The sequence below is a fragment of the Acomys russatus genome, chromosome 8, assembly GCF_903995435.1.
Source record: "Acomys russatus chromosome 8, mAcoRus1.1, whole genome shotgun sequence".
NCBI classification, from domain to species: domain Eukaryota; kingdom Metazoa; phylum Chordata; class Mammalia; order Rodentia; family Muridae; genus Acomys; species Acomys russatus.
Window position 1 is genome coordinate 4,420,345 of NC_067144.1, and position 10,054 is coordinate 4,430,398.

Genomic DNA, 10,054 nt, shown 5'->3' on the forward strand with positions numbered 1-10,054 from the left:
TATAAATAAACCCTGTGGCCCTGAGAAGTCAGTCTCCTCTGTATCCTGCCTCCTGAATGCAGGAGCAGATAATACATTCTCAGAGGCTCAGAAAATTATTAAACTGATTTCTGGTGCAATTTCTTCACATCACCGGCTTCATCCACCATTCTCAAGTCCTGTCCTCTGCCAGGGCTCTTCTCCAGCAGTACTCCAGGACTCTGTACTTTGGTTGGTTGTGTTTTTCTGTAGTGGTCTCCATCTGTTTCAAAGAGTTTCTTTGATGAGGGGTAAGGTTACGCTTATCTTTGGGTATAAGGATAAATGTTTATAAGTGTTGTAAGAGATTATGCTGGGTTAGTTAATTTGTGGCTGTAGGTTTCTCCTCCAACAGTCATGATTGACAGACACTGAGTACTTAGCTAGCTTTCTATTACCAAGCATGGTCTTTCATTTGTTGAGAAGGTTTGCAGAGCCATTAGAGAAGTATTGGTTACACCCAATGTATAGTGTGCCTCTATTGCACCCATAGGGTTATTGTTATTTGCTGCTTCCGATGTAGTTTGTAGGTGTCATAACTCCATTTGGACCGTTAGATACATCTTTCTTTTGAGCGTATGCATTTCAAAATCTGGTACCATGAATGTTTATCATCTCAAACAGGGTATTTAGGCCATTTCTACCTCTGCCAACTCTGGGTCCTGTTTTGGTAGTGCACAGTGTCTTAAACAACAGAATTCCACTTCTTGTGGGTAATGAAGGGCTATAGTAGTTGACTGTATGTCTTTGGAATCGCTTGGGTATCCCTGACCAATATCACAGAAGAGGAATTCTCATGTCTATTATTGAGAATTTTCTGTGCAGACTCATGTCTTAATATTTAACTATGTTGGAATTTTTAAGTCTTTCTTTTCTTTCATTCTTTATATATTCTGTATATGAATCTTCTGTCAGATGTATAGCCAGTAAATATTATCTCCCAATATGAGGACTCCATCTTCACTCAGCTGGTTTCTCTTTATGCAGAATCTATTTAGTTTCATCAGGTTCCACTTGTCAATTGTTGGCTTTTATAATTATGGTATTCAGATTTTCAATTTCATCTTTATCTGAATTTGACACCTCTTCACTATGTCTACCTGTTTACTGAACTCGGCTTTCAAAGCTGGAAGATCCATCTCCTATTTAGATTGATGTCAAGATTCAACTGCTGAGGGGCTGACCTTAGGGTTAACAGTTATTAGGTTAAGAATAAGGTCCTGATGACTCCCAAGTTTTTTTCTAATTTTACTCAGTAATTTTGTTTGAAACACAGTTTAAATAGAGTTACTTTTTAAATTATTAAAATTATCTTATGCAGTATGTCACAAGATAATTCATTTTTTGACTATTCAGTTTCTACAACCCATAGCATCCTATAATTATTCAGTATGTCACAAGGCTTTGTTGACATTAAGTCATTTCATGCCTCTATGTGGTGCTTTTGCTTTTTAGAAGTGTCCCTTACTTTGCTTGATGTAGCAGTCTGTTGTTCATCTGCATGGTCTTTGACAAAAGGAAGGCATTAAACACTTCATGGAAAAATGAGCAAACTGGAGTTTTCTACAGAGGACTTGTTTTCTAACAGTATTGCCAAACACATCTTGTGCCTGGAACACAACAATCAATTAAGTCCAATGCATATCTCATTTAACTGGGAAAAGAACTGGTCTGATATCCTGGTATCAAACAAGTGCCAGTGCACCATGCTTAGATAAATGTGTGTTCAGTACTCATCCAGCAGACTTTCCAGTGAAATGTTGTAGAGAGGATTTTGCCATCACTGGACCTCTCTGCTGATGACAATCAATTGTGCGTAATCTATAGGGAAGTTGTATAACATCTTATAAAAATACCAACTGCAACAACACAACTTGTCTATGGCCAGGATACCAATGATTTTGTTTTTTTTTAAAGATTACTTTTTATTAAGTTTTCATATTGCATATTTTTTTAGTTTTAAAGGTAAGAAAATATTTTTAAAATCCATGGAATTTTATTTTTATTTTTTTATTTTTTAATTTTTAAAATTAATTTATTCATATTACATCTAGATTGTTAGCCCTTCCCCTGTTTCCTCCCATTCTTCCCTCCCTCCCATTCCTCCCCTTCTCCCCTCCCCTATGTCTGTGACTGAGGGAGACCTCCTCCCCCTATATATGCTCTCAGAATATCAAGTCTCTTCTTGGTAACTAGCTATCCTTCCTCTGAGTGCCACCAGGTCTCCCCATCCGGGGGACACGGTCAGAAAAGGGGCACCAGAGTTTGTGTGAGAGTCAGATCTCACTCTCCACTCAACGGTGGAGAGTGTTCGTCGGCTAGGTCTTGGTAGGGGTTCGAAGCTTACTACCTATATTCTCCTTGGCTGGTGCCTTAGTTTGAGGAGGACCCCAGGATCCAGATCTGCCTGTCATAAAGTTCTTCTTGTAGGTTTCCAGGACCCTGTGGGTCCTACTATTTCCCCTTTCTTCCATGCTACTCTTGCCTAAAGTCTTAATCGGATATCCTCTCCTCTGACCCACTTTCTTGGTAAGATTTTCATGGTATGTATCCCTTGGACTAGTGTTTTGATATAAGTGAGTATATACCATTTGTCTCTTTTTGCTTCTGGGTGAACTCACTCATTATGATAATTTCTAGATCAATCCATTTGTTCACAAATTTCAGGAATTCCTCATTTTTAATAGCTGAGTAGTATTCCATCGTGTGAATATACCACAGTTTCTTAGTCCATTCTTCTACTGAGGGACACTTAGGCTGTTAACATGTTCTGGCTATTATGAATAAGGCAGCTATGAACATGGTTGAGCATATGTCCCTGTTATGTGGTAGGGCATTTTCTGGGTATATTCCAAGGAGTGGGATGGCTGGGTCTTGAGGAAGCCCTATTCCCATTTTTCTGAGAAAGCGCCAGATAGCTTTCCAAAGTGGTTGTACTAGTTTGCATTCCCACCAGCAATGAAGGAGTGTTTCTCTCTCTCCACATCCTCGGCAACATGTGGTGTCATTTGAGTTTTTGATCTTAGCCATTCTGATGGGTGTAAGATGGAATCTCAGTGTCGTTTTGATTTGCATTTCTCTGATGACTAAGTGTTTCTCGGCCATTTGATAGTCCTCTGTTGAGAATTCTCTGTTAAGTTCCAAGCCCCATTTCACAATTGGGTTTTTTGGTTTTGTGGTGTTTAATTTCTTGAGTTCTTTATATATTTTGGATACTAAACCTTTGTCAGATGAAGGGTTGGTGAAGATCTTTTCCCATTCTGTAGGCTGTTGTTTTGTTCTCTTGACAGTGTCTCCTGCCTTACAGAAGCTTCTCAGCTTCATGAGGTCCCATTTATTAATTGCTGGCATTAAGGCCTGGGCTGTTGGTGTACTGTTCAGGAAGTTTTTTCCTGTGTCTATGTGTCCCAGGCTCTTCCCCACTTTTTCCTCTAACTGAATTAATGTCTCTGGTTTTATGTTGAGGTCTTTAATCTACTTGGACTTGAGTTTTGTGCATGGTGACAAATAAGGGTCTAATTGCATTTTTCTACATTCAGTTAGACCAGCACCATTTGTTGAAGATGCTATCCTTTTTCCATTGAATAGATTTGGCTTCTTTGTCAAAAATCAAGTGAGCAAATGTGTGTGGATTCATCTCTGGGTCTTCAATTTGATTCCATTGATCCACCAGTCGATTGCTTTACCAGTACCATGCTGTTTTAATTACTGTTGCTCTGTAGTACAGCTTGAGATCAGGTATGGAGATTCCTCCGGAGGATCTTTTGTTGTATAGGATTGTTTTTGCTATTCTGGGTTTTTTATTTCTCCATATGAATTTGAGAATTGATCTTTCAATATCTTCAAAGTATTTTGTAGGTATTTTGAAAGGGATTGCGTTGAATCTGTAAATTGCTTTTGTTAAGATGGCCATTTTTACTATGTTGATTCTCCTGATCCACGAACAAGGTAAATCCCTCCATCTTCTCATGTCATCTTCAATGTCTTTCTTCAGAGGTTTGAAGTTTTTTTCGAATAAGTCCTTCACTTGCTTGGTTAGAGTTACTCCTAGATATTTTATATTGTTTGTGGCTATCGTGAAGGGAGTAGTTTTCCTAATTTCGTCCTCTGCCTGTTTGTCATTTGTATACAGAAAAGCTACTGACTTTTTTGAGTTTATTTTGTATCCTGCCAATTTGCTGAAGGTGTTTATCAGCTGTAGGAGTTCTCTGGTGGAATTTTGGGGGCCACTTATATACACTATCATATCATCTGCAAATAGGGATAATTTCACTTCTTCCTTTCCCATTTGGATCCCCTTGATCTCCTTTTGCTGTCTTATTGCTCTGGCTAGAACTTCAAGAACTATATTGAAGAGATATGGAGACAGAGAGCAGCCTTGTCTGTTTCTCAATTTTAGAGGGATTTCCTTGAGTATTTCTCCATTTAATTTAATGTTGGCTGTTGGTTTGCTGTAGATAGCCTTTATTATGTTTAGATAAGTGCCTTGTATTCCCGATCTCTCCAGAACTTTAAACATGAATGGGTGTTGGATTTTGTCAAATGCTTTTTCTGCATCTAAAGAGATGATCATGTGGTTTTTCTCTTTCAGTTTGTTTATATGGTGGATTACATTGATGGATTTCTGTATGTTAAACCATCCTTGCATGCCTGGAATGAAGCCTACCTGGTCATGGTGAATGATGTCTTTGATATGCTGTTGTATTTGGTTTGTGAGAATTTTGTTGAGTAGTTTTGCATCAATGTTCATAAGAGAAATTGGTCTGAAATTCTCTTTTCCACTTCTTTCTTTTCAACCCCTATCTCCAAAACATAAGAATGGAAGATAAAGGAAAAGAGAGACATCCCTGAGTCCAAACTTGTATTCTCTCTAAATTAGACCAACAACAATTTATAACCAATTCCCATTGAAAATAACCCTCAATAGCCAAAGAAAGCAACCAAAAACCATCCCGACCCCCTTGAAAGAAATGAGACCTTGTTCTCTTAGAGTCTCTTCTGGTTGATTTTGGATGAATAATACCTTTGTAGCGGCCCAAATAGAATTGGTGAAATGGCTGACCAAGCTAGGAAAAGCATTTGTGGTCAGTTTCTAAATGTGAAGCAATTTTTGGCTTAATTAGAGTTTGTGTGGAACAGTCTGAAATGCTGGACCAATTGGGATTGGAATTTTTCTTTAATGGTGTCCTGGGAGCTGTCTTGTGCTGATGAGGAACAGCAACTGAAGCACTTTGTGCTGGAAAATGAAGGATGCAGGTTGTCAGTGTCCAGCATGCTGAGAGGAACGAATACTGTTATGTCTGATCTAGCAACAGTGTCTGGTTCTTTGTTCCAAAAACATATAATTTCTCACAAGCAACACACAGTTTTAAATTTTAAGTGTATAAGGCATGTTTTTGCTCTTTGTATGAGGAGAAAAAGAAGATATCTTTAAATCTTCATTTATGCCATATGAAGAGTGGCATCTAATGATAATTCATAGAGATTCTGTAGTCAATAAGAAGCATTGTCTATGCCTAGACATTCATGTCTCAGCCAGGCAGAGCTTTTCCCATATAGTAGGATTAGCAATATAAGTTACACCCTCCACTCTGAGATTTCATCTTACACCCATCAGAATGGCTAAGATAAAAAATTCAAGCAACACCACATGCTGGTGAGGATGTGGAGAGAGAGGAACACTCCTTCATTGCTGGTGGGAATGCAAACTGGTACAGTCACTTTGGAAATCTATCTGGTGCTATCTCCGAAAACTAGGACTAGGGCTTCCTCAAGACCCAGCTATTCCACTCCTTGGAATATACCCAGAAGATGCTCCAGCACACAACAAGAAAATTTGCTCAACCATGTTCATAGCAGCCTTATTCATAGTAGTCAGATCATGGAAACAGCCTAAGTATCCCTCAGTAGAAGAATGAATAAAGAAACTGTGGTACATTTGCACTGTGGAATACTACTCAGCTATTAAAAACAAGGAATTCCCAAAATTTGTGAACAAATGGATTGAACTAGAAATGATCATAATGAATAAGTTAACCCAGAAGCAGAAAGACTCAAATGGTATATACTCACTTATATCTGCATACCGGCGCAAGGGGCATGTCCCATGAAAGTCTTCACTAACCAGGAAACTGGGACAGAGAGGAGGACATCCTATTGGGACTATAGATGAAAGAAGTATGGGAGAATGGGGAAATAGAAGGATCCAGAGGGTCCTAGAAACCTACAAAAACATTATGACAGGCAGATTTGGGCCCAGGGGTCTTGTCCAAACTATGGCACCAGCCGAGGAAAATACAGGTTGTAAACTTAAAACCCATACCCAGATCTAGCCCATGGACAGGACATTCTCCACAGTTGAGTGGAGAGTGGGGTATGACTTTCACACGTACTCTGGTGCCTCATATTTGACCATGTCCCCTGAATGGGGAGGCCTTGTGGCACTCAGAGGAAGGGTAGCAGGCTACCAAGAAGAGACTTGATACCCTATGAGCATATAGAGGGGGAGAAAGTCCCCCTCAGTCACAGTCATAGGGGAGGGGAATAAGGGAAAAATGGGAGGGAGGGAGGAATGGGAGGATACAAGGGAGGGGATAACCATTGAGATGTAATATAAATAAATTAATAAAAAAGTTACATGCTCATTCTGCAGTTTAAATTCTTTACATCCCACTTGTATCCCCCTCCCTCATCCATTCTCGATCCCTTTTCCTTCCTTCTTTTCTCCTCCCTCCTTTCTCTAATCCTCAGAAAGGAGAGCCCTCCTCCCATAACATCTGACCTCAGCATATCACCTTTCATCTGTAGTACCTGTACCCTTTTCCTCTGTAGCCTGGCAAGGCAAAAATGCCAGGGGTAAGTGATTGAAGTTCAGTGGCTAGAGTGCATGTTTGAAGTAGTCCCTACTCTCCACATTGTGGGACCCACAAGGAGACTGTTACCACATCTGGGCAGAGGGTCTATGTCCACATCTTACATGGTCCTTGGTTGATGTATTAGTCTCTGTATTGTAGAGTAATTATCCTGTATTATGTGGCTAATATCTGCTTATGAGTGAGTATATACTGTGCATGTCTTTCTGGGTGTGGGTTACTTCACTCAGGATGATCTTTTCTAGTTCCAACAGCCATTTGCCTGCAAAATACAAGATTTTCTTGTTTTTAATAGCTGAATAGTACTCCATTGTGTAAATGTACCACAGTTTCTTTATCTATTATTCAGTTGAGAGACATCTAGGTTGTTTCTAGATTCTGGCTATTATGACTAAAGCTGCTATGAACATAGTTGAGCAAATGTCCCTAATGTATGTGGAGTTTCTTTCAGGTATATTCCCAGGACTGGTATGGCTGAATCCTGAGGTACAATTATTCCCAATTGCCTCATAAAGTACAAGATTAATTTCCAAAGTGGCTGTATAAGTTTTCACTCCCACCCGCAATGGAGTTTTCCTCTTTCCCCATATACTTGCCAGCATGTGCTGCCATCTGAGTTTTTGATCTTAGCCATTCTGATAGGGTAAAATGGAATCTCAGAGTGGTTTTGAGTTGCATTTCCTTGAGTACTACAGATGCTGAGCATTTATTTAAATGTTTCTCAGTCATTCTATATTTCTCTGTTGAGAATTTTCCATTTAGTTCTGTACCCCAATTTTTAATTGGATTATTTGGTTTGGTGGTGTTTAATTTCTTGAGCTCTTTATATATTTTGGATATTAGCTACTTGTCAGATGTAGGGTTGGTGAAGATCTTTTCTCAGTTTGTAGGCTGCTCTTTTGTTTTGCCGACAGTGTCTTTCACCTTATAGAAGCTTTTTAGTTTCATAAGGTCCCATTTATTAATGCTTGATCTCAGGTCCTGAGATGTTGGTGTTCTGTTCAGGAAGTTGTCTCCTCTGCCAATGAGCTCAAGGCTCTTCCTCACTTTTTCTTCTAACAGATTTAGTGTGTCTGTTTTTTTCTTGAGGTCTTTAATACATTTGGACTTCAGTTTTGTGCAGGGTGATAGATATGGATCTATATTCATTTTTGTACATGTAACCATCCAGTTAGACTATCACCATTTGTTGAAGATGCTATCTGTTTTTCATTGTATGGATTTGGCTTCTTTGTAAAAAATCAAGTGCCCATATGTATGTGGTTTATTTTTCGGTCTTTGATTTGATTCCATTGATCAACCAGCCTATTTCTATGCTAGTACCATGCTTTTTTAAATTACTGTTGCTCTATAGTATAGATTGAGATCTGGGATGGAGATTCCTCCAGAAGATCTTTTATTGTACAGGATCATTTAAGCTATTCTGTTTTTTTTTCATATGAAGTTGAGAATCAATCTTTCAAGGTCAGTAAAGAATTGTGTGGGTGTTTTGATGGGAATTGCATTGAATCTGTAGATTGCTTTTGGTAAGATGGCCAATTTTACTTATTGATTCTCCTGATTCATGAGAATGGGATACCTTTCTATCTTCTGAACTCTTCTTCAAATTCTGTCTTCAGAGATTTGAAGTTTGTTTTCATACAGATCTTTCACTTTCATTGTTGAGTTCCACTAAGATACTTTATATTATTTGTGGCTATTGTGAAGGCCATAGTTTCCCTAACTTCTTTCTCAGCCTGTTTGCCACTGATATATAGAAGGGCTACTGATTTTTTGAATTGATTTTGTATCCAACCACTTTGCTGAAGGTGTTTATCAGCTATTGGAGTTCCTTCATAGAGTTTTTGTGGTCACTTATGTATACTATTATATCATCTGTGACTAGTGATAGTTTGACTTTTTTTCTGATTTGTATCCCCTTGATCTTCTTTAGTTGTCTTATTGTTCTACATAGGACTTCAAGTACTATATTGAAGAGATATTGAAAGAATGGGCAGCTTTGTGTTTTCCCTGATTTCATTGGAATTGATTTAAGTTTCTCTCCATTTAATTTGATGTTGGCTATAGGATTGCTGTATATTGCCTTTATGATGTTTAGGTATGTACCTTATATTCTTGTTCTCTCCAGGACTTTTAACATGAATGGGTATTGGATTTTTGTCAAATGCTTTTGCAACATCTAAGGAGATGATCATTTTTTTCTTTCAGTTTGTTTATATGATGAATAATATTTATGGATTTTCATATATTAAAAATATGGAATGCTTCATGAATTTTTATGTCACCCTTTTGTGCAGGGGCCTTGCTAATTCTTCTCTGTATCATTCCAATTTTAATATATGTGCTGCCGAAGCAAGCACATAAGGAGCTTAAATAGAATTTAACAGAGTTCCACAGTTGAAAAATTTACTTTACTCACTCCTAACTAACTCAAAATAGCAACTCAACCCACAATCTGATATTACCATTCTGAATCCACATTGCTTCCAACATGTATGCGATATTCATTTTATTTATTTGTTTTCAATATGTTAGCTGTTTTCAGAAAATAATTATAACATAAATTTAAGGGCTCTACTAGGTCATGGCAAACATGGCTCTGGTAGGCTTCCTCTTTCCCCATTTCTGCCCTTGATAAACTGTAAGATCCCATTCTGAAAGTACGATACCAAGATCTATTCCCTTAGTTGTCCACTTTATCACCCTATGATGGACCACCAAAGTCCAGCTACCAATATATTAAAGTCCAGCAATCAAAGGCTTTCTTTTGACTACCCTAATTAAAATGCTCAATAAAACAATTCAACTCATAGTAACATAGGTTTTCTCTTTTCCCCCTTAAAACTACCACTTTCCTATAGGTTATTTCTGTCTCCTCTGTATCCAAAAGCAATCTTTTGTTCATCTGAGGCAAGTATTCCTTCCATATCTGCCTTATTCCTTTTTCCTTATACCTCATCCTCTATCTCCTGTCTTTGCTTCTTAATTCCTTCCTTTTTCCCGCTCTGGGGCAAATAAATCTCTGTCCTGAGAACTTGATCTTTGGGTGTCTTGTGCCAATTCTGATCCTTTCATACATTCATGCATTATTCTGTTTCAAAGGCATGTGAGAGTACATAGTTTAAGATTTATTTTAGATTGTAAAAGAAGACTGCATGAGAAAG

At 38.2% G+C, this 10,054-nt stretch overlaps 1 non-coding gene across 1 annotated transcript; it reads right to left on the reverse strand.

The window, feature by feature from the left end:
- Positions 1 to 9,140: 9,140 nt before the first annotated feature.
- LOC127193516 (U6 spliceosomal RNA) lies at positions 9,141 to 9,250 on the reverse strand. The gene has a single exon (XR_007831157.1). It is a non-coding gene; the product is annotated as a U6 spliceosomal RNA (small nuclear RNA).
- Between the last annotated feature and the right edge of the window lie 804 nt (positions 9,251 to 10,054).